Source organism: Bombina bombina, chromosome 8, assembly GCF_027579735.1.
Source record: "Bombina bombina isolate aBomBom1 chromosome 8, aBomBom1.pri, whole genome shotgun sequence".
Classification (NCBI taxonomy): Eukaryota; Metazoa; Chordata; class Amphibia; order Anura; family Bombinatoridae; genus Bombina; species Bombina bombina.
In genome coordinates, this window is record NC_069506.1 from 217330915 (window position 1) to 217356471 (window position 25557).

General features: G+C 40.1%; 1 protein-coding gene across 1 annotated transcript in view; it reads right to left on the bottom strand.

Moving 5' to 3' along the window:
* Positions 1-25446, bottom strand: part of LOC128638126 (uncharacterized) — a 64101-nt gene extending 38655 nt beyond the window's left edge. The window contains exon 1 of the mRNA XM_053689988.1: positions 25343-25446. The gene's annotated coding sequence lies outside the window, so the exon portion shown is untranslated. The remainder of the gene's footprint in view (positions 1-25342) is intronic.
* Between the last annotated feature and the right edge of the window lie 111 nt (positions 25447-25557).

Here is a 25557-nt window from a genome sequence, read left to right on the forward strand (position 1 = left end):
TTTGAAAAGATTTACCTATAGTTTTTGTGTCTTCTATCGTCTCATCAGAGAATGAATGTATGATTTCAATCTTTGTTTTTTTAAAGCCCTAGCTAATAGTTTACCCGACTTATTGCCCTCTCCATAATATTTCTGTTTTATATATAATTGGTGACGTTGAGACTCTATTTGTAGGTATTGAGACAAGTTCTTACGCTTTGTTTCCAAGTCTGCAAGCAGAGACTGGTCTTTAGAGTTTAGTTTTAAGAGGTAGTCTGCTTCTGAGACTTCTTGCGCTAATTTAGTGTAGGTAATTAAAGATTGTTTATTTCTGAAGGCCTTAATCTTAATAAACTCACCCCTTATAAAGGCTTTATGAGCTTCCCAGATTGTGGTGGGACTAAGTTCTGGGAGGTTATTAAGGGAGAAATACATATCCATTTGTTTGCTTAGTCTGTCTACAATCTGTGGGTCTGATAACAATGAGTCGTCTAATCTCCAAATGAAGGGTTTAATTGGTATTGAGGGCCATAACACGGAACATTCCACTGCAGATGTAAGGATTCCAGTCCTGCTTTTACCTTTTGCCTCAACTCACCTTCCTCACCTGTACTTAAGGCATCACCCCGCCCCAAACAAGTGCTTAGTTGTTGAGTATTGTTTGCTAAAACCAGTGCTCTGTTTCTTATAAGCTACATTCTTATCAAGAGAAGATTTACTTTTACTACTATAACATTTGGATTACAAATACCAGCTGCAGTTTGGTCTCATAAAGGGACTAATAACAACTAGTCTCATTCATCCTGAAGTTTACTATTCCAAGAAGTATTAATTTATTTCAACTCTACATCTCTACAGGAATTGCTACTTAATTTCCAACAGAAGAATTCTACCTACTACCGCTACGGTATTTGTATCAAATCTAATTTACCTTGGAACCCTAAAGTAACGGCTAATTTTCAAATGTCATGTTTTCTCTTGAACTTTTCTAAATTGTCTTTGTCTCTCAGATATTACTACCATTTGCAACGTATGTTTCATGTTAATGATATGAACTTTCTTTGATTCATTCTCATACCGGACAGTAAGGGACTTTACGTGACGTCACACAGCTACACTCATCTCAGCGTGCTATACAGCTCCTTGCAACTCAGCGTGTCTCACAGCTCATATTACACTCACTGGTCTGTGTTCAGATATCCACGCTGCAAGCATTATTCAGTGTGCTGTGTCCCGCAGCAGGACAAGCCCCTGCCAGCACCTGCAGTCTGTGTGTGTCATATCTCTCACGCTTCAGTGCTTATTACAATGAACACTATCTCTCACATTTGGGCTTGAGTTATACCAATGTCAAAAGTTGTTATTAATACTAATAATTATTTTCAGTATCTTATTATTTATATGGTATACCAATAATATATAACCATATAAGGTCTTACTGCCTTTCCTTATAAAAATCACTCTGAGTAAAACAGTCTATGCTGATATAATAGCCTGTACTTCAGTTGTGAAACAAATATAATTTATTTAGACTCTGCAGTTGTGATTCAAATAACCAAGGAACCGGATATAACAACTAAGCCATATATAATGGATCCAGAAGAGCTTCCTCAAATTGTTTATAATTTAACACAAAGAGTTGACCAACTTAGTCAAGCCTTTAGAGAGTTACAATTAGAAAATGAAACTTTAAGAAAAGTAATAAAAGATACTGTCTCTACTAAACAGAGCCTTCCTGACAATCTGTCAGAACCATTTATTGCACCTCCAGAATTTTTCAATGGAGATAGGAATTTATACCGTCAATTTAAAAATGCTTGTCTGCTTAATTTCACCCTTAAACCTAGAACATACCCAAATGATAGGGTTAAAGTCCTTACAATGATAAGCTATTTAAGAGGTGAACCTCGCATTTGGGCAGACACTCTCTTTGAGACAAATAATACAGTTCTCTCATCTTTTTCATCTTTTCTGGATATCATGGATGAATTATACTATGATTCTAACCTACAGTATACTGCTGAGAAAAAGATGAGGAATCTAAAACAAGGTATCAAACCTGTTGAATGTTACATAACAGAATTCAAGCAATATTCTATTGACTCTCAATGGAACGCCATTGCCTTAAAAAACCAGTTCAGGCTTGGACTCTCTGACGCAGTAAAAGATGAATTAGCCCGAACTGAGTTGCCTGAAACATTGGAAGGCCTTATGAAGCTCAGCAGGCAAATTGATAGATTACGTGAAAGATTTGAACGTCAATACCCTGAAATTGTTTACAAGAAGGATAAGGTTCTAAACCATCCCACTTCTAACAGTTCGCATACTGGTTCAACTGGTGCTGAAGCAATGGATATAAGTTTTATTAGAGGACCTCTAACTCCTGAAGAACGCATCAGAAGGAAGACTAGAGGCCTCTGCATGTATTGCGCATCCTCATCTCATACTTTAAAGGATTGCCCCTCTTTGCCACAGAACAAGAAGAGTAAGTACCATACCAATCTTTCTCTCCAGTTAAAGCATAACAACCCTCTTCATTGTTCTCTACTTCTTTCTCTACAGTGGGCAAAAAGCAAGTGACCATTCCAGCCATCTTAGATACAGGAGCACAAGGAAACTATATTGACAGTTCTCTGGTTTCAAAAAATAAAATACCATTGATAAAAAAGTTGTCTCCTATTTTCCTTTGTGTGGTTGATGGCTCTGAGATATCATCAGGGCCCATTACACATCACACCATCCCGCTCTCTGTCACCACATTAAAAACACATCATGAACATCTCACCTTTGATGTAATCACTTCTCCATTATACCCAATAGTACTTGGGCTAGCTTGGTTACAGCTACACAAACCTGATATTAATTGGAAATCCTTAAATGTTCAATTAAATTCTGATTTCTGCCAACAGACTTGTCATAGAACCTTTCTTCACAGTTTATCCTCCACATCAGAAACTCTGATACCAGAAATGTACAAGCAGTTCTCTGAAGTCTTCAGTAAGAAGGAAGCAGACACCCTTCCCCCACACAGAATCTATGACTGCCCTATTGAATTTAAACCTGGAACCACACCACCTATCGGACATTTATACCCACTCTGTCAACCAGAACTGGATCATCTAAAGACTTACCTAGATCAAAATCTAAAGAAAGGGTTTATCCGTCCTTCGGTTTCTCCTGCTGGTGCAGGAATGTTTTTTTGTGCGGAACAAAGACCAATCTCTTCGGCCTATCATTGACTTCAGACAATTGAACAAAATCACCATAAAAAAACAATACCCTCTCCCCCTCATTCCTGAACTCATAGAAAGACTCAGGCATGCTCAGATTTTTACTAAATTAGATTTGAGAGGGGCGTACAATTTAGTGCGTATCCGAGAGGGGGATGAGTGGCTTACCGCTTTTAGAACTAGGTATGGGTTGTTTGAATATCTAGTTATGCCCTTTGGCTTAACCACTTAATGACATTTTCCATGATCTCCTTGACACATGTGTTGTTGCCTACCTAGATGACATTCTAATCTATTCCACAAATCTAGAAGAACATATCAAACATGTTAGTTGGGTTTTAGCAAGACTCCAAGTCCATTGGCTCTACGCCAAATTGGAAAAATGTATTTTTCACACCAACAAAATAGAGTTCCTGGGTTACTCCATCAGCCCAAATGGGATTCAAATGCAAGATAAAGTGGAAGCAGTAAAATCCTGGCCCACACCTTCAACACGGAAAGAACTACAAAAGTTTCTTGGCTTCAGTAACTATTACAGAAAGTTCATTCGCAATTACTCAAAAATTGCGAAACCTCTGACTAAATTAACTAGTGCTAACTGCACTTTCCAGTGGACTAAAGAACAGGATGATGCTTTCAACTTCCTGAAGAAATCCTTTTCATCTGCTCCCATTCTGAAATATCCTGATCCAAACCATCAATATACCCTAGAGGTGGATTCTTCAGATTATGCTCTTGGCGCTGTCCTCTCCCAAAGACAGTCTCCTAAAGAACCACTACACCCAGTTGGGTTCTATTCGAAAATTATGACTTCAGCAGAGATCAACTATTCCATTGGGAACAAGGAACTTCTAGCCATTAAAAGAGCCTTTGAATTCTGGAGACATCTTCTTGAAGGTACCTCACTACCTATAGTGATTTACACTGATCACCGGAATTTGGAATATCTACAAAATAACAAAACTTTATCTGGACGTCAAGTGAGATGGAGTCTCTACTTTAGTCGTTTCAATTTTCAAATCATGTACAGGCCGGGATCAAAAAATGGGAAGGCAGATGCACTCTCTCGACGAGATTCAAGACCTGTACAAGAAGACTCTCCTACTAGCATTCTTCCCCCTACTCGTTTCCTTGCTATCTTATCTCAACAAGATAAGGAATACCAATCTGATCTATCTTCAGAAGACCAAACCCTACTAGATAGCCTAAGCCTCCAGAATGGTTTTTACTTTCATGGTTCTAAACTATATATTCCAGAACGTTTCAGACAGAAAATAATCAAAGAACATCATGACCCCCCACTAATTGGGCATCCAGGTATCAAACGTACTCATGAGCTCATCGCCAGAAGTTACTGGTAGCCATCGATGAAAACCAGTATAAAGGAATATATACAACATTGTACAACCTGTACAGTATCGAAACCAGAAAGGAGACCTCCCTATGGCTATTTGATTTCTCTGGAAGTACCAGATTCTCCTTGGTCTCATTTGGGAATAGATTTTATAGTTGATTTACCACCTAGTTCCGGACAAACTACCATTTTAGTAGTTACAGATCATTTTACTAAAATGGCACATTTTATTCCTTATCACAAGTAACCCACTTCCATTGAAACAGCATACTTATTTCTAAACCACATTGTACAATACCACGGGTTACCCTCCATTTTAACTACTGATAGAGGAACCCAATTCACTTCACGCTTCTGGAAAGCACTCACTAAAGCACTCCAAATCGATCAAAGGTTAAGCACAGCCTTCCACCCTCAGACTAATGGCCAAACTGAGAGACTTAATCAGTGGCTTGAGCAATATCTACGTTGCTATTGCTCATATCATCAAAATAAATGGACTTCTTTTCTCTCTATGGCTGAATTTGCTTATAATAATACCATTAACAGCACTACAAATTACTCTCCCTTTTTCGCCAATTATGGTTTTAACCCAAGATTCACTATCCAAACGACCTCTACACATGATTCACCATCTGTTGATGTGTTGACACAAAACATAGCAGAAAATTTCCTACACTTACGTGATAACATCAAACAAGCTCAGGCTTCTCAGAAGAAATTTTATGATTTACGACGTAGAGCTTCTCCGAAATATTCCATAGGGGACTATGTTTGGTTATCTTCCAAAAACATTAAAATGCACTTACCAAGTAAAAAATTGGCTGGGTTGTTCCTTGGCCCATTCAAAATTCTACACATCATCAATGAAAATGCCGTCCGGCTTGACCTACCCGATTCTTTACCCATCCACCCAACTTTCCATGTATCATTATTGAAACCCTACTTAGGAGATAAGCCTGATGCACCTCTTTTACCCCCTTCTCCTATTCAATTGGGCACTGATGTCTATGAAGTTTATGATCTCTTGGACTCAAGACATTATAATGGAGAATTACAGTATCTGGTCCGATGGAAAGGGTTCGCCCCAGAGGATGACACTTGGGAACCTCATGCACACATTAATGCTCCGAAGCTTATTGCTCGTTTCCATAGACGCTATCCAAGTAGACCTAAATTTCAACCCGTGGTCGGCTTGCTTGAGGGGGGGGGGGGGGATCTGTAAGGATTCCAGTCCTGCTTTTACCTTTTGCCTCAACTCACCTTCCTCACCTGTACTTAAGGCATCACCCCGCCCCAAACAAGTGCTTAGTTGTTGAGTATTGTTTGCTAAAACCAGTCCTCTGATTCTTATAAGCTACATTCTTATCAAAAGAAGATTTACTTTTACTACTATAACATTTGGATTACAAATACCAGCTGCAGTTTGGTCTCATAAAGGGACTAATAACAACTAGTCTCATTCATCCTGAAGTTTACTATTCCAAGAAGTATTAATTTATTTCAACTCTACATCTCTACAGGAATTGCTACTTAATTTCCAACAGAAGAATTCTACCTACTACCGCTACGGTATTTGTATCAAATCTAATTTACCTTGGAACCCTAAAGTAACGGCTTATTTTCAAATGTCATGTTTTCTCTTGAACTTTTCTAAATTGACTTTGTCTCTCAGATATTACTACCATTTGCAACGTATGTTTCATGTTAATGATATGAACTTTCTTTGATTCATTCTCATACCGGACAGTAAGGGACTTTACGTGACGTCACACAGCTACACTCATCTCAGCGTGCTATACAGCTCCTTGCAACTCAGCGTGTCTCACAGCTCATATTACACTCACTGGTCTGTGTTCAGATATCCACGCTGCAAGCATTATTCAGTGTGCTGTGTCCCGCAGCAGGACACGCCCCTGTCAGCACCTGCAGTCTGTGTGTCTCATATCTCTCACGCTTCAGTGCTTATTACAATGAACACTAGCTCTCACATTTGGGCTTGAGTTATACCAATGTCAAAAGTTGTTATTAATACTAATAATTATTTTCAGTATCTTATTATTTATATGGTATACCAATAATATATAACCATATAAGGTCTTACTGCCTTTCCTTATAAAAATCACTCTGAGTAAAACAGTCTATGCTGATATAATAGCCTGTACTTCAGTTGTGAAACAAATATAATTTATTTAGACTCTGCAGTTGTGATTCAAATAACCAAGGAACCTGATAGCAGAATGATCCGACCACGACGTATGTTTTATATAGATATTTTTAACCAAAGATAACGCCAAGTGGTCCACTAATATATAGTCAATGCTAGAATGGCTTCTTTGCGGATTGGAGAAAAAAAGTATAATCTTTAGTGGTCGGATGAAGATACCTCCATTCATCATGGAGTGTCATATATTTCATATCTCTCCACACAAAAGAAAGCATTTTATGATTAGTCTTAGTATTGGGGTTCGAACTGTCTAATTCTGGATCTAGCGTAACATTTAGGTCCCCCGCGACTATAAGAGGGCCCTTATGTATATCCAGGAATTTAACAATGATTTGAGAGATACATTTCTCCTAGATAACATTGGGGGCATAGAGGTTAACTATAGTGACAGGCTTGCCAAACAGCAAACCCATCACTGCCAGGTACCTGCCTTCTTTGTCTTTATCAATTTGTAAGAGTTTAAACTAAATAGATTTGTGGATAAGGAGACTTACTCCATTAGTTTTTTTTTTGTTACATTAGTACTGTGATAGTGTAGGGGTAGTGAGGAAAAGTATTTAGGAATTGAGTGACCTTTAAAAACAGAATTTATGCTTACCTGATAAATTACTTTCTCCAACGGTGTGTCCGGTCCACGGCGTCATCCTTACTTGTGGGAATATCTCTTCCCCAACAGGAAATGGCAAAGAGTCCCAGCAAAGCTGGCCATATAGTCCCTCCTAGGCTCCGCCCACCCCAGTCATTCGACCGACGGACAGGAGGAAAATATATAGGAGAAACCATATGGTACCGTGGTGACTGTAGTTAGAGAAAATAATTCATCAGACCTGATTAAAAAACCAGGGCGGGCCGTGGACCGGACACACCGTTGGAGAAAGTAATTTATCAGGTAAGCATAAATTCTGTTTTCTCCAACATTGGTGTGTCCGGTCCACGGCGTCATCCTTACTTGTGGGAACCAATACCAAAGCTTTAGGACACGGATGAAGGGAGGGAGCAAATCAGGTTACCTAAACGGAAGGCACCACAGCTTGCAAAACCTTTCTCCCAAAAATAGCCTCCGAAGAAGCAAAAGTATCAAATTTGTAAAATTTGGCAAAGGTGTGCAGTGAAGACCAAGTCGCTGCCTTACATATCTGATCAACAGAAGCCTCGTTCTTGAAGGCCCATGTGGAAGCCACAGCCCTAGTGGAGTGAGCTGTGATTCTTTCAGGAGGCTGCCGTCCGGCAGTCTCGTAAGCCAATCGGATGATGCTTTTAAGCCAAAAGGAAAGAGAGGTAGAAGTCGCTTTTTGACCTCTCCTTTTACCAGAATAGACGACAAACAGAGAAGATGTTTGTCTGAAATCTTTTGTAGCTTCTAAGTAGAACTTTAGAGCACGGACTACATCTAAGTTGTGTAGCAAACGTTCCTTCTTTGAAACTGGTTTCGGACACAAAGAAGGTACAACTATCTCCTGGTTAATATTCTTGTTGGAAACAACCTTTGGAAGAAAACCAGGCTTAGTACGCAAAACAACCTTATCTGAATGGAACACCAGATAGGGCGGAGTACACTGCAGAGCAGATAACTCCGAAACTCTTCTAGCAGAAGAAATAGCAACCAAAAACAAAACTTTCCAAGATAATAACTTAATATCTATGGAATGTAGAGGTTCAAACGGAACCCCTTGAAGAACTGAAAGAACTAGATTTAGACTCCAGGGAGGAGTCAAAGGTCTGTAAACAGGCTTGATCCTGACCAGAGCCTGAACAAATGCTTGAACATCTGGCACAGCTGCCAGTCGTTTGTGTAGTAAGACAGATAAAGCAGAAATCTGTCCCTTTAGAGAACTCGCAGATAATCCTTTATCCAAACCTTCCTGCAGAAAGGAAAGAATCTTAGGAATTTTTATCTTATTCCATGGGAATCCCTTGGATTCACACCAACAGATATATCTTTTCCATATCTTATGGTAAATCTTTCTAGTTACCGGTTTTCTGGCCTGAACCAGAGTATCTATCACAGAATCTGAAAACCCACGCTTTGATAGAATCAAGCATTCAATCTCCAAGCCGTCAGCTGGAGGGAGACCAGATTTGGATGTTCGAATGGACCCTGAACAAGAAGGTCCTGTCTCAAAGGTAGCTTCCATGGTGGAACCGATGACATATTCACCAGGTCTGCATACCAAGTCCTGCGTGGCCACGCAGGAGCTATCAAGATCACCAAAGCCCTCTGCTGTTTGATCCTGGCTACCAGCCTGGGAATGAGAGGAAACGGTGGGAACACATAAGCTAGATTGAAAGTCCAAGGTGCTACTAGTGCATCCACTAGAGTCGCCTTGGGATCCCTGGATCTGGACCCGTAACAAGGAACCTTGAAGTTCTGACGAGACGCCATCAGATCCATGTCTGGAATGCCCCATAATTGAGTCAACTGGGCAAAGATCTCCGGGTGGAGTTCCCACTCCCCCGGATGGAAAGTCTGACGACTCAGATAATCCGCTTCCCAGTTTTCCACACCTGGGATGTGGATAGCAGATAGATGGCAGGAGTGATCCTCCGCCCATTGTATTATTTTGGTCACTTCTTTCATCGCTAGGGAACTCCTTGTTCCCCCCTGATGATTGATATACGCAACAGTCGTCATGTTGTCTGATTGGAATCTTATGAATCTGGCCTTTGCAAGCTGAGGCCAAGCCCTGAGAGCATTGAATATCGCTCTTAGTTCCAGAATGTTTATCGGGAGAAGAGACTCTTCCTGAGACCATAGTCCCTGAGCTTTCAGGGATTCCCAGACCGCGCCCCAGCCCACTAGACTGGCGTCGGTCGTGACAATGACCCACTCTGGTCTGCGGAAGCTCATTCCCTTGGATAAGCTATGGAAGGACGTGGAACAGAGTGAAGAACTTGACAAGCGCTTAGAAGCTATGACTTTCTGACATCTGTCAGAAAAATCCTCATTTCTAAGGAATCTATTATTGTTCCCAAGAAGGGAACTCTTGTTGACAGAGACAGAGAACTCTTTTCTATGTTCACCTTCCATCCGTGAGATCTGAGAAAGGCCAGAACGATGTCTGTATGAGCCTTTGCTTTTGAAAGGGACGACGCCTGTATTAGAATGTCGTCCAAGTACGGTACTACTGCAATGCCCCTTGGTCTTAGAACCGCTAGAAGGGACCAGAGTACCTTTGTGAAAATCCTTGGAGCAGTGGCTAACCCGAATGGGAGGGCCACAAACTGGTAATGTTTGTCCAGAAAGGCGAACCTTAGGAACTGATGATGTTCTTTGTGGATAGGAATATGTAGGTACGCATCCTTTAGATCCACGGTAGTGATAAATTGACCTTCCTGGATAGTGGGTAGAATCGTTCGAATGGTTTCCATTTTGAACGATGGTACTCTGAGAAATTTGTTTAGGATCTTTAAATCCAGAATTGGTCTGAAGGTTCCCTCTTTTTTGGGAACTACGAACAGATTTGAGTAAAATCCCATTCCTTGTTCCGTCATTGGAACAGGGTGTATCACTCCCATCTTTAACAGGTCTTCTACACAAAGTAAGAACGCCTGTCTCTTTATTTGGTTTAAGGATAAGAGAGACATGTGGAACCTTCCCCTTGGGGGTAGTTCCTTGAATTCCAGAAGATAACCCTGAGACACTATTTCTAGTGCCCAGTGATCCTGAACATCTCTTGCCCAAGCCTGAGCAAAGAGAGAGAGTCTGCCCCCTACTAGATCCGGTCCCGGATCGGGGGCTACTCCTTCATGCTGTTTTGTTAGCAGCAGCAGGCTTCTTGGCCTGCTTACCCTTGTTCCAGCCTTGCATAGGTTTCCAGGCTGGTTTGGGCTGTGAGGCATTACCCTCTTGCTTAGAGGATGCAGAATTAGAGGCCGGTCCGTTCCTGAAATTGCGAAAGGAACGAAAATTAGACTTATTCTTGGCCTTGAAAGGCCTATCTTGTGGAAGGGCGTGGCCCTTTCCCCCAGTAATGTCTGAGATAATCTCTTTCAATTCTGGCCCAAAGAGAGTTTTACCTTTGAAAGGGATGTTAAGCAATTTTGTCTTGGATGATACATCCGCTGACCAAGACTTTAGCCAAAGCGCTCTGCGCGCCACAATTGCAAACCCTGAATTTTTCGCCGCTAATCTAGCTAATTGCAAAGCGGCATCTAAAATAAAAGAGTTAGCCAACTTAAGTGCGTGAACTCTGTCCATAACCTCCTCATACGGAGTCTCTCTACTGAGCGACTTTTCTAGTTCCTCGAACCAGAACCACGCTGCTGTAGTGACAGGAACAATGCACGAAATGGGTTGTAGAAGGTAACCCTGCTGTACAAAAATCTTTTTAAGCAAACCTTCCAATTTTTTATCCATAGGATCTTTGAAAGCACAACTATCCTCGATAGGGATAGTAGTTCGCTTGTTTAGAGTAGAAACTGCCCCCTCGACCTTAGGGACTGTCTGCCATAAGTCCTTTCTGGGGTCGACCATAGGAAATAATTTCTTAAATATAGGGGGGGGAACAAAAGGTATGCCGGGCTTCTCCCACTCCTTATTCACTATGTCCGCCACCCGCTTGGGTATAGGAAAAGCGTCGGGGTGCACCGGAACCTCTAGAAACTTGTCCATCTTGCACAATTTCTCTGGAATGACCAAGTTGTCACAATCATCCAGAGTAGATAACACCTCCTTAAGCAGTGCGCGGAGATGTTCTAATTTAAATTTAAATGTCACAACATCAGGTTCAGCTTGCTGAGAATTTTTTTCTGAATCTGAAATTTCCCCATCTGACAAAACCTCCCTCATGGCCACTTCAGATTGGTGTGAGGGTATGACAGAACAATTATCATCAGCGCCCTCCTGCTCTTCAGTGTTTAAAACAGAGCAATCACGCTTTCTCTGATATGCAGGCATTTTGGATAAAATATTTGCTATGGAGTTATCCATTACTGACGTCAATTGTTGCATGGTAATAAGCATTGGCGCGTTAGATGTACTAGGGGCCTCCTGCGTGGGCAAAACTGGTGTAGACACAGTAGGGGATGATGTAGTATCATGTCTACTCCCCTCATCTGAGGAATCATCGTGGGCAATTTCATTATCTGTGGCAGTACTGTCCTTACTTTGTTTGGACGCTATGGCACAATTATCACACAATTTTGAGTGGGGAGACACATTGGCTTTCACACATATAGAACATAGCTTATCCGAAGGCACAGACATGTTAAACAGGCTTAAACTTGTCAATAAAGCACAAAAAACGTTTTAAAACAAAACCGTTACTGTCTCTTTAAATTTTAAACAGAGCACACTTTATTACTGAATATGTGAAAAAGTATGAAGGAATTGTTCAAAATTTACCAAAATTTCACCACAGTGTCTTAAAGCCTTAAGAGTATTGCATACCAATTTTCAGAGCCGTTTACAAAAGTAACCCCTATACAGTCCCAGCTACAGCCTTTCCTGTGACTTTACCAAGCCCAGAGGGGAATACGATACCAAATGACGCCTTCTAGAAACTTTTCCAACAACTTTCTGGTCCTCACACATGCATCTGCATGTCTTGCTCTCAAAAACAACTGCGCAGTAATGGCGCGAAAATGAGGCTCAGCCTACAACTGGGAAGGCCCTCCCTGACTGGAAAAGGTGTCTAACACAGTGCCTGCCGTTAAAAAACGTTCCCCAAGATTATAAGCGTGAATTATCAGCATAAACATGAATAAAATGTCCAAATAAAGCAATCGATTTAGCCCATAAAAGTGTCTACCAGTTTTATAGCCCATATTAAGCCTGTTATTCTGTTTGAAACTAAGAAAATGGCTTACCGGTCCCCATGAGGGGAAATGACAGCCTTCCAGCATTACACAGTCTTGTTAGAAATATGTCTAGTCATACCTTAAGCAGAAAAGTCTGCTAACTGTTTCCCCCAACTGAAGTTACTTCATCTCAACAGTCCTATGTGGAAACAGCAATCAATTTTAGTTACTGTCTGCTAAAATCATCTTCCTCTCACAAACAGAAATCTTCATCCTTTTCTGTTTCAGAGTAAATAGTACATACCAGCACTATTTTAAATTAACAAACTCTTGATAGTAGAATAAAAAACTACAACTAAACACCACATACTCTTAACCATCTCCGTGGAGATGTTGCCTGTGCAACGGCAAAGAGAATGACTGGGGTGGGCGAAGCCTAGGAGGGACTATATGGCCAGCTTTGCTGGGACTCTTTGCCATTTCCTGTTGGGGAAGAGATATTCCCACAAGTAAGGATGACGCCGTGGACCGGACACACCAATGTTGGAGAAATGGGTTTTCTGTAACAATAGTATATGGCCCCCTCTCTTGCGTAAATTTCGTAAAGCAATACTCCGTTTATTGGGACAGTTAAGCCCTTTAACATTCTGCGTAAAAATTTGAATTTTTTGTTCTGACAACATTTTCTTAACCATATTTACTTATACTGTGGGTGTGAAAATGACATTAGATCAGCTTCAACTTTGGGTATAAGACAATATTCGCATGTAATCCCTGAACATAACATATTAATATTTAGAAATAGCAATAACACTAAAACATTAGCAAAGTTTAAATATACACAACAGGTGTAACCAATACAAAAGAGGAATAGCATCTCCTCAAGTAGGAGAGACATTCTCCTAATGGGCATTATGAAATATCTTAGAAGCTTAAAATTCCATCTTGTTTATATCAAGTAGAGTGGGTTGCCGCCTCCGCAGGGCCACGCGGGGCTTTCCCATGCGAGTCCCTAGGAGCCGGCAAGGTATATCATGAATTGACATAACAATAATTTACAATTGCGGGTCAAAAGAGGACAGTGTTCCACATGAAGTCTAGAACTCATAATACAACATAACACACATAGAGCAGTATACATCCTGATTAATACAGTCACTGATTTCAGTCTCATTATAGGACAACCAAATACCATATACTTATCTAGTCTTCATACGGTAACCGGGGCTGCTTCCATGTGTACACAGTTTCAAATCCGTGCACATGAGAAGGAAAGAAAAGAGGCTGTATCACACATCAAAGAAAAAACACCTCAGGCTTATCCCGGCATTTCTGAGGCCGAAGGCCCTGGCTTGGATTTACGGAGCTTTTTGGAAGAAACATCACGCCATTCGTCCCTTTGAGGGAGCGGCGGTGGCTGCAAAGATCCTGGAGTGGGCGCTTGAGCCGAGTTTTCCAATAGTGTAGGCAGAGCAATATCCAGCTCTTTGCAGATCTGTTCCACATCGGCCTGTGCATGACACGTCAACTTCTTGCCCTTCCATGTTATTTGAAGGTGAAATGGGTGGCCCCATCTATAGGGGATATTCAATTGTCTCAGTTTGACCGTTAAGGGTCTAAGTTCCCTCCTTTTCAGCAAACGTCCTAGGTGTCAAATCTTCGAATATTTGCAAAGGCTCTGATCTAAATGTAATCGGATGCTTCTGCCTCGCCTTCTTCATTATTTCCTCCTTCATGGGGAAACTAGTGACTTTGACGATTACATCCCTTGGTGGTTGGTCTCCCAAGGGTTTGGCTCTCAGGGCTCTGTGAAAACGATCTAAAGCCACAGTGGCGTCATCACCAGTGTCTAGTAAATATGTGAAAAGTCCTTGTATGTATGACTCGAGGTCTGCTGGGGGTATGGTTTCGGGGATTTCCCTTATCCTGACATTGCTGCGACGGCTCCTGTTCTCAAGGTCGTCGATTTTATTCTCCATTTGGGCCAAGGCGACATCTTGCTGTGCAGTTTTAGCTCTTAGGAAAGTGAGATTAGAACAGGAAAGGTCTGACTGTCCCTCCAGCTTCTCCACCCTGAGCTCAATGTCTGCAATATCTTTTTTTATCTCCGCTATTTCTTCCCGGATGCACTTCTTAACTTGGCAGATTAGTGAAGTAAAATCTTTTTTGGATGGTAAAGAGTCTAGAAGAGCTTTAGGGATAGTGATAGCTGGATTTGAGATGTCAGGTTCTGAGTCTGAAGATGATGATAGAGACCTAGGACTTTTGTCTGCCCCTCTAGATAATACCGGGGTCTGGGTTTCCAGGGCTTTAAAAAAGTTATTTACTGAGGGAGGGGGGCCTTGTTTTTTAGCTGACTTGTCAGGTTTATTCCCTTTTTTAGGCAACATAATGGCTCTGAAAAAATGTTGAGAATCACCTATAGAGCACACCATAGGATGGTAGAAAGGCTGGGAATTATAAGTTGTCTGGAGAGGAGAAGCTATTTATATGTTCTTGGTGTTAGCAATTGTCTCTTTAAAGCTTCCAGCTAGACATGTTTAATAATAAAGACTTAACCCCTTTGTTGCCTGTATTCACCTTGCAAGTGCCACCAGTATTACTTCCAGCTATCTTATATGGTAGTTAACTGCCACCAACCTCCTCTCACGAACTAGGTGGCAGACACACAGTGGGCTCACACAAGAGAATGTTCCGATTACGCTGCCTGTATTACTATGTTTAAGCCAGTCCCCAAGAATGTGCGCTTCACAGCTTTTCTTTTCGCACAGACTACGGCCTCCTGCGCAGGAGATATTCCCCTCAGTGCCCGGTCAGTGTCTAAACACGGTCAGCAGGAACACCTTGATGCCACTCAAGAATAGGGCTTACCCGCACTGCACCAGCAAATCTCTCCACTCCGGGTGACCCCTGCAGATGTTCTCTGTGTCTGACAGCCCCAACAGGTCTCCTGTGCAGCTCCTGGTATTTTGCTGCTTTGCGGTCACTCACGTGGCTTGGCCCGTTACAGATCCTGTCACAACTCACTGAGCCCCGGTCTCAGTCCGTCCCATAGATATCACTGCTGTCTTATTAACCCACAAATGGGGGAGTAGATTGTCAATCCATGTAGTTACAAGGGTACTTTAAAACAGTTTGCCCCTAAGGAAGCACAGAGCTCACAAAAGTGCAGCCATCTCAGTAGAGCGCTGGCTCCGCCCCCTCTGCGCTATTTTTTTTATTCGTACTTTGTGTTTTATAAATTCTCCTCTCATGTAACACTTATGTGCCTCCCATATAGTAAAGTCATTAACCTCTGGGGTAGAGTTTATGTCAAAAAAACTCTGAGTGATTTGGTAAGTGTTTCTTTTAGTTCCTGAGTGTTCAGGAGGGAGTCGTCCAGCTTCAATATACAGGTGTTAGTTCTAGTGTTGGGCCATTTTAGTCTCAGCAACATGGCTGAATGGTCGGACCATGTTGTAGGTTTGATGGAAGAATCAGATATGTATGTAAGACCTGCCTGGTTTATGAAAAAATAATCTAATCGGCTATATGATTTAGTGGGTGGGGAGAAGTGTAGTCCCTTTTATCCCCATGGAAGTATCGCCATGTATCATATAAATTATGGTCTCTTAGTTGTTTCCATAAGAAGTGGGCTGTTTTCTTGGAAGCTCTAGAGTTAGGGTTTGAACAGTCTTTAAGGGGCTGTAACGGGAAGTTAAAATCCCCTCCCAATATAATTATACCTTTAGCAAAATCTAAACATTTCTGAAGTACCTTGCGAAAAAAGGGCACATATTTAATATTTGGGGCATATATATTGAAAAAAGTTACTGGAGTACCATATAATAGAACAAAAATCTGCCTTCCTGATCTTTAGTGGTTTGAATGTGTTGAAATGCGGTACTTTTGTTGACTAATATGCTAACTCCTCTTTTTTTGGATGTGTAGGAGCTGTGAAAGTGATGTATAAATTGGGGCCCAAAATATCTGGGCTCTCTATTCTTACGGAAATGTGTTTCTTGCAAAAGTAGGACGCCGACATGGCGTTTATGCATGTCCAGCATAGCTAGTGAGCATTTCTGAGGTGAATTAAATCCCTTGACATTTTGAGAAATAATTTGTAAGTTATGTGTCATAGTGTGTCTTAGGGAAAAGCACGCAAAATTTTATACATAGTCTAATCATATGTCTATTAACTGTGGTTGCATTGTGCCTTTCTACTCGATCTGGACTTTTGCGATGATAAAACCTAACAAAACAAACAAGTATACTGTAAACATCTGCAGTATAAACATTGAAAACAATTTGAGTACATAAACAAGAATACAATTTTACAATCATAAACATAGGGAGGGGAAACATAGCGGGACCTAATATACGTGGTCTATGACATATTCAGAATAGGTCACTAAAGCTGGAAAACATATTAGGTACATATTAAAATCTTTACTAATTAACAAAAAATAGTTACGTGTCCATGGCTGGTCCTTGTCCTATTTAATGAAGGAAAAGTGCATTAAGAAGATTCAGCATCAGAGTCCTCCTTAGAAAAGGATGAATGTGGGGACCGTGTGGTCCGAGAGTTCTCCGATCCAGGAGTAGGGTTCATAGAGAGCTGTTTTTTCTTTTTAGGTGGTACAGTGTTCCAAGTGTTTTGCTTCTTGTTGGTGGAGGTCGTGGGTTTCGTAGTTTGCGGATCTGAGGTAGCCGGGGGGTCCAGGTCTAGCAGTTTGCAAAATTGGTTTATTTCCGTAGGGTTGTTGCATATCACTTATATTGTCCTTAATAACCAGTAGGTGGAAAGGAAATCCCCACCTATATGGTATTTTCTTATTTCGCAATAGCATAGTTAGGGGAGAAAGTTATTTCCTTCTTTGCAGAGTCCTTATGGCCAAGTCGGCGTAGAATTGCAATACTACCCCCCTGAATTTTACAGGTTGTTTCTTTCGAGATGCTGCCATAAGGCTTTCTTTTTCTAAGAAATTCTTGAATTTGATAATGAAATCCCGTGGGGGAGTGGTGTCGGGCGGCTTCGGTCTCAAGGCCCTGTGGGTTCTGACCCATTGGATATTTGTAGCATTAGGACTGTCCAACAAGTGTGTGAAGAGCGAGGGGAGATAGGCAGGAAAATCTTTAGGCAACACCGATTCCAGCACTCCTCTTATCCTATATTAGCAATTTCTTGTGTGGAGGCAAGAGAGGATAGAATGTGCGTGGGGATCTGAGTCTGATCTTCTTTGGTAGTAGTGTGGGAATCTTGCGAGGCACTAAGTTGTTTTGAAGTCTTACTGGCAGGACTGGTGTGTTCCAGTGTTTTCTGCTCTGAAGGACTAAAGTAAGATGTGACCATCTGACCCTTAGCTGACATGGTGCGGGGTCCTTTAACTGATTTAATATTCTTTTTAGTAGCCATTATGGAGCTGTGGCTTAATATAGTGATATTATAGGCCAAAGTTAGGTATAGAAGTGGGCCCTTTAAGGCAGTTTGTTTCAGAGGGCTAGGTTTTATAAGTGTCTTTGAGTAAGAAAAGTGAATATATTGCTGCTATAGCTGTAAAATCCTGCACCACAATTGGTGATAGAAATATTAAATTGCCTGCACGGTTAGTAATTGTAATCCGCATTTACTTTACCACTGTAAATAGGGCTTTCCTCCATGTGTCTAATTCTGTCCAGCATATGGTGATAGAATTTTATGTGTAACCTCCTGATGATCCATCTACAGCTTAGCGTGTAGGAACTGTTGCAAGGGGGTTATGCTGAGGTGTCTCACATTCTATTAACGTTAGGTCTTAGCTAAAGCCAGTCTTTTGGTTAGTGAGAGACAATTACAAAGCTTACCCAAGCTGTAGTAAAAGCTGTTGTTCGCTTTATTGTGGAGTGATCCGTTTCTATGTATATTGCATGCTGCGTCACACTTTTAGCAGCATGGACACTGCTTCTACTTCCAAGCTCCTAACAATGGCGTTTACATATTCCGGGTTCTTCAAAACGGTGTCGATAGATGCCTGAGGGTATCAGCAGCACATATCAATTGAGCAGGGTACTTGATATAAAGTTTTGTAGACCTAATTTTTATGTTTTAACGGTCCCTGTTGTGGGGCGGCCAAGCTCCGCCCCCCCAATGTGGGATATTTATCTGTGTGAGCTCTTCACTAATGCAAAGTGTTTTCCACATTGGCAAGGGGCCATTCAATAAAGTAAGCCTGGACTTCATTCTAACATAAAAAATATCTTGAATATCTATATGCAATGGTAAATAACCAGCTATAAAGGTTAGAGGAAAATATCTAGTCAGCTCTAAAAATAACAGATATATAATTATAAAGGTTGAATCTGGTACATATCCCAATTTAATAAAAAAAAATTAAAAGTGATAAGGACTAGACATCAATAACAGGACAAAGCCTTACACATTTATTTATAAAGTACATATAATCAGCAATAGCAAGCAATCCGCTAATAAATTGTGCAAACAGATAATAGTGCACATCAATAAAAATAACTCCCACCAATCTAAGTGCTAGGTGTAAATAACAAGCTCGGCACTATATCATGCAAAGCATAGTCCCAAGTCACCTAATTTAATATAAACATTCCAAATGATGGACTATTATATCTGGGTTGCACATAAGCCAGGAGTAGTTGTAAACTTATACTGTCCTGAAAAAGTAAACGTCCTTTAGGCTAAGGGCATAACCATAAAACACAATACCAAGGGCAGGAGCTCATCAGAGTGAAGCAGCTGGTGTTGTGCACAGACCAATTAATTGCAAGCCAACTAATCGATTATGAGATTCGTTGACAACTATTTTCATAATCGATTATGACGATTAGTTGTTGCAGCTCTAAAAGGGAGAATAGAACGGATAGTCTCCATTTTGAAGGACGGTGCCCTGAGAAATTTGAGACACTTGAGGTCCAGAATAGGTCGAAAAGTTCCCTCTTTCTTGGGAACCACAAAGAGGATGGAATAGAATTATTGACCCTGTTCCGCCAGAGGAACTGGTACAATCACTCCTAGAGAAGAGAGATCCTTGACACAGTTTAAGAAAGCCTCTGTCTTTATCTGGTGAGCAGATAATCTTGACAGGAGAAATCTGCCTCTGGGAGGGCAAAATTTGAATCCTATCTTGTATCCCTTGGAGACTACTTCCACTGCCCAAGGATATGGAACATCGCGAATCAAAGTCTGCTGAAAAAAGCAAAGCCTGCCCCCACTTGATCCATGACTGAATCGGGGACGGGCCCTTCATGCTGATTAATTCTCATTAGAAGGCTTATGGGATTGCTTCTGATTCCAAGGCTGGTTAGAACTCCATGAGGTCTTGGTTTGCTCTGGTTTGGAAAAAGAAGAGTATTTATATCCCTTGAAGTTGTGAAAGGAATGAAAATTAGAACATTGGCGACCCTTGGGTCTACCCTTCTTGTCCTGTGGCAGAAAGAGTGCTTTCCACCAGTAACCGTGAAAATGATCTCAGCCAGACCAGGACCAAATAAAGTCTTGCCCTTAAAGGGCAGAGACAGAAGTTTAGACTTAGATGTCACGTCAGCAGACCAAGACTTTAGCCACAGGGCTCTGGGAGATATAATGGCAAAGCCAGAGTAACCAACCCTGTTTTTCTATATAGGGGTAGCATAGATGTTGGAAGTGAAGCAAGGACTACCTCGCCGTCTTTCAACTGCTAAAAGCCACCATGACTCTTACTAAAGAGGATTACATGGACATAGCATAGCCCCAATCGTTGCTTGCATGGAAAATACCCATTAAAGGATTAAATAGCTTCAGATACCATCTTTGCACATCCTCCTGATGTACAAGGCAAAGAATGACTATAGGAAGTGGGAGTGATACTTACAGCTTTGCTGGGGTGCTCTTTGCCTCCTTCTGGTGGCAAGGAGTTTAATTCCCACTAGTAATTAGAATGGATTTGTGGACTCTCCATGCCATTGGAAAGAAAATATGTTTTCTGCTTTGTCATTATGGGGTATGGAGTGTTGATTGATGTGGGGGGAAAAAATAATTGAAACCATTTTAGCATGAAGCTGTAACATAAGATGTGAAAAATGAAGGTATCTGAATACTTTCTGCATGTACTGTACGTACTGTAGTTGGAAACCACATTGAAGAACATAAATTACATTCATAATATTACAAGAAATACATTCATTCATACTGAATGTTCTATTACAAATGAATAGGCTGAAAACTATTCATGGTTTTTCATTAGGAATAAGATTAGTCTTCGTCAATTTATTATTATTATCCCAAGAGCAGGTTAATGTTATCAGATAGTGTTCTATATCTCTTGGTATGAGAACAATAAACATTAGAAATAAAACCGTTCCATTCTACATTATCAAAAAACATTATTTGTTCCACTATGAAATCTGCTTAAAAAAATGTAATTTATATTTGCTCTTGAAAACCCCATTTGGAGGTCACACCGCTGACCAACCTGGATGAATTTTTTTCCCCTTAAAACACTTAGCGATCCGTTAAACCAATTGTGTGCACATTAATAACGCCAGACTTAATTATCACAATCCTACAGTTCAGCCAGTCATCACTGTAGAGTTCCCACGCACGCGCACTGCTGCCTGGCAACCTGGCACATTAGCGTAAACAGTGGACAGCGATGCGAGTAGATAGCAATCATCCACAAGCAGATGTGGGGTGAGGAGCTCCTTTCATGAGCTGTGCCACACAGCAAGCTATTAGAAAAGCAAATAAACTAATAAAAATGACAGGCATAAATGTTTATTGTACATTTTATTAAAAAACATTAATTAAAAAATATTTATTTACATATCTATAACCACAATGGATAACAATGGTATAACATAGTACTTATAGATAGCCCCTGTATTTAGTGTTTACTGACACTTTCATTTTTTTTTTAAAGTCCCTTTACAGGTAACAAGGACCTATATCACATCTGAAGTTGCAATCGGAGACAAACGATAAGGCTACTGGTTCTCTCAGAGAGGAGACACCTTGTGCACTATAGTGTCCCAAACAGTCCCTATGTAATTTGCAAAAAGTAGTAGTCAAACCTTTAAACATCTCAGAAAAAAAAATCTAATGCTCATTTAAAATTCAGAGTAAGTGGCACTGCAATTTTTTTTTAAGAATGCACTTGTTGATTATGCTATCCTACTGCATTTAATGGTCCTTCATTAGAAGGTAGATAGTTTCAGCACTTAGTAAAGTCTAATGAGGGATTTACAGGTATCTCAAAAGCTGTCCAATAGTAAAGTTAAAGGGCCATAATACCCAAATGTTTAAACACTTGAAAGTGATGCAGCATAGCTGTAAAAAGCTGATTAGAAAATATCACCTGAACATCTCTATGTAAAAAAGAAAGATATTTTACCTCAAAAGTTCCTCAGTAGCCACCTCCCATTGTAAAGGATTTCTAAGCAGCATTTTAGTGTGTTTGTCCTGGGACATCTGAAGGGACTAGCATCGTGCACTCTCATATTATTTCACCAAACAGGTAAAGGAAGTTTACTATGAAATCTCATGAGAGTTAAGTGAAATCTCATGAGATCACAGTAAGAGTTCATGACCTCAGCACTGCTGATGCTGATTGGCTGCTGTTCATTTCTTCATTTTTTTTAATTTGTTTACCTGCAGCTGGGAGCAGCTGAGTATAACTTTTTACACAGAACTTACTCTGCTGAGCTGAGGAAATTGTGAGGTAAAATATCTTCCTTTTTTACATAGAGATGCTCAGGTGATATTTTCCTGTCAGCTTTTTACAGTTATGCTGCATCAGTTTCAAGTGATTTAGCATATGAGTATTATGTCCCTTTAAGCCAGAAAGGGTTCAAGACTGCCACCTCTGGTAAAGAGTGGATAGAAAAATGCTTATGACCACTACTTCTCTAAAGTGATTGTAAACTTAAAAGGGACAGTCAACACCCAGGAAAACTTTATCCCATACTTTAGAACCACAAAAAAAGATGCACCTGCACCGCGCATCCCATCTTCAATACCACTAACATAAGTCTAATCATCGAAAGCCCATACAGTTTTCAGCGGTAGATATGGCCGCCAAACTGCTCCCCCTCCTCCGTCCCCTTCTTTTTTAAATTCAATCCTCGTTCACAGGGATGCTGTTCTATTTCTAATGCGCATTATAATTTTAGTCCGCTCGCTATTAGAAATAGAAAGTGTCTCCGTAAACGCGGGTAAAGAATCTAGCTTAGGATTTGATTCTGATTGGTTGAAGACTAAGAAAAAGCCTCCTACGTAACAGTGGGGGGAGTTTGGCGGCCATATCTACCTCTGAAAACTATATGTTCATTTGAAGATTAGACACATAACGTTAGTGGTATTGAAGATGGGATGCGGTGCAGGCTCATTTTTTTTTTGTAGATCTAAGGTATGGGATAACGTTTTCCTGGGTGTTGACTATCCCTTTGAGCTCTAAGCTCAACAATATTAGTACAAAAAAAAGTAAATGAAGGGCACTTCCATTGATTAAAACAGGGACACTAAAATATATAAATAATCACTGTTACATTTTCTTATTTTCGTCATTCCTCCGCCCGCAAAGCATAGTCTATTTAAGTTTAAAATGAAAATCATGCTGTAGCCAATCACAACGCCCCGCCTTTGGCATCCAACAAAGGGGGCGCTTTACGGTTGGCTACAGCGCGATTCGTCATTGTACACTGAAATAGACTATGCATTGCAATGAGAAGGAGCAGCGGAATGTATAACAAAATGAAACTGTGATTATTTATATATTGGAACGGTGATTATTTATATATTTTAGCATTAAACTTTCATGATTCAGATAGAAGCAACAATTTTAAGCAACTTTCTAATTTACTCCTATCATAAAATTTTCTTCGTTCTCTTGGTATCTTTATTTTAAAAAGCTAAAGTGTAAGCTTAGAAGCAGGCCCATTTTTGGTTTAGCACCTGGGTAGCGCCTGCTGATTGGTGTCTAAATGTAGCCATCCAATCAGCAAGTGCTATCCAGGTTCTGAACCAAAAATGGGCCGGCTCCTAAGCTTACTTTCTAGCTTTTATAGAGATAGCAAGAGAACAAAGAAAATTTGATAATGGGAGGAAATTAGAAACATGCTTAAAATTGCATGCTCTATCTGAATCATGCAAGTTAATTGTTGACTAGACTATCCCTTTAATCAATGAAAGTGCCCTTCATTTACTTTTTTTTTTTAATAATATATTTGAGCGTAGAGCTGAGCAAGCCTACATTGCTATGGATCCAAGCCTCTGCAGCTTAATCAATATAGCACATAATGTACTACTTAAAGGGACAAACACAATTTTTTTCTGTAATGATTCAGATAGAGCATGCAATTTTAAGAAACTAATTTACTCCTATTATCAATTTTTCTTCATTCTCTTGCTATCTTTATTTAAAAAGCAGGAATGTAAAGCTTAAAGGGACACTGAACCCAAATTTTGTCTTTCACAATTCAGATAGAGCATGCAATTTTAATCAACTTTCTAATTTACTTCAATTATCAATTTTTCTCTGAGTCTGTTGCTATCTTTATTTAAAAATCAGGAATGTAACGCTTAGGATAAGAAAGCACTATCCAGGGTGCTGAACCTAAAATGGGCTGGCTCCTAAGCTTAAAATTCCTGTTTTTTTAAATATAGATAGCAAGAGAATGAAGAAAAAAATGATAGTAGGAGTAAATTAGAAAGTTGTTAAAAATTGCATGCCCTTTCTGAATCATTAAAGGGACACTGAACTCAAAAAAATGTTTTTGTGATTCAGATAGAGCATGCAATTTTAAGCAACTTTCTAATTTACTCCTATTATAAAAATGTTCTTTATTCTCTTGATATCTTTATTTGAAAAGCAAGAATGTAAGTTTAGATGCCGGCCCATTTTTTGTGAACAACCTGGGTTGTTCTTGCTGATTGGTGGATTAATTTAACTGACCAATAAAGAAAAGCTGTCCAGGGTTCTGAACCAAAAATAGCTTAGATGGCTTTTTCAAATAAAGAGAGAACGAAGAAAAATTGATAATAGGAGTAAATTAGAAAGTTGCTTTAAATTGCATGCTCTTTCTGAATCACAAAAGAAAACATTTGGGTTTAGTATCCCTTTAATTTTAAGTTTTTAAGGCATTTTTTAATGTTTATGTACTGTACTGTATCTGCATGAGGGAGCATGTTAGTGCCCTCCTAATAAGGTCAATAGGTATCTATGACTCATAAATTGATTAATTTAAATGTTTGTATACACATACCCTTATTTGACTCCTAAACAAATATGTGGTTATCTCTATTATCAAGCTGGCTACAATACGTCAGATAAATTTACAAGGCCCTGTTACAGATTTAATTATTCTGAACCCAAGAACAGAAATGTCATACTGGGCCTTGCATCAAAGGGTCTTTGGGCAGAAGCTTGTAGTGTCAGACTCATCAATGGGCATGGCCATCTGATCTGTAGACAAGGGTGTGTTTCTTGGGTTTAGACTGCCCTGCTCTGCTCTTGGTTAAAGGGGAACAGGGGAAGGGGAAGAACAGAGAGCAGATCAGAGTCATGGGGATCATTGCACAAAATCATGGTTGGTTTCTCTGCTAAGGCTACTGCTACCAGTGCAAATAACACATATATAACCAGATCACAACCACACCTCAATTATATGCAAATAAATAATAAAAATATAAACCAGACTTGGCAACTTGAAAGTTTGGAAACGACATTAGCCACCATAAATCCATAATACACATATATCTACATAATAATATACACCTATATATAGTTATTATGTCAAACTAAATGTGCTTAATAGTTCTAGTAATTATAAAACACATAATATATGTACCCATCCAACTTCTCTAACCGTCTTCTGTTTGAATTGGCGGCAACGCATATCTTCCACGTGACTCTCAACACTATGACGATTTTACAATACGTCCTATACGTTTGTATAAAATAATTGTATACAATCCCAGTGTTCCCCGATTTTCACATTGGTTTGTTCTGTGTACGTGATGTGTTAGGAGCTAGACCAGTTCATTATCATTAACGTAGGGGAGC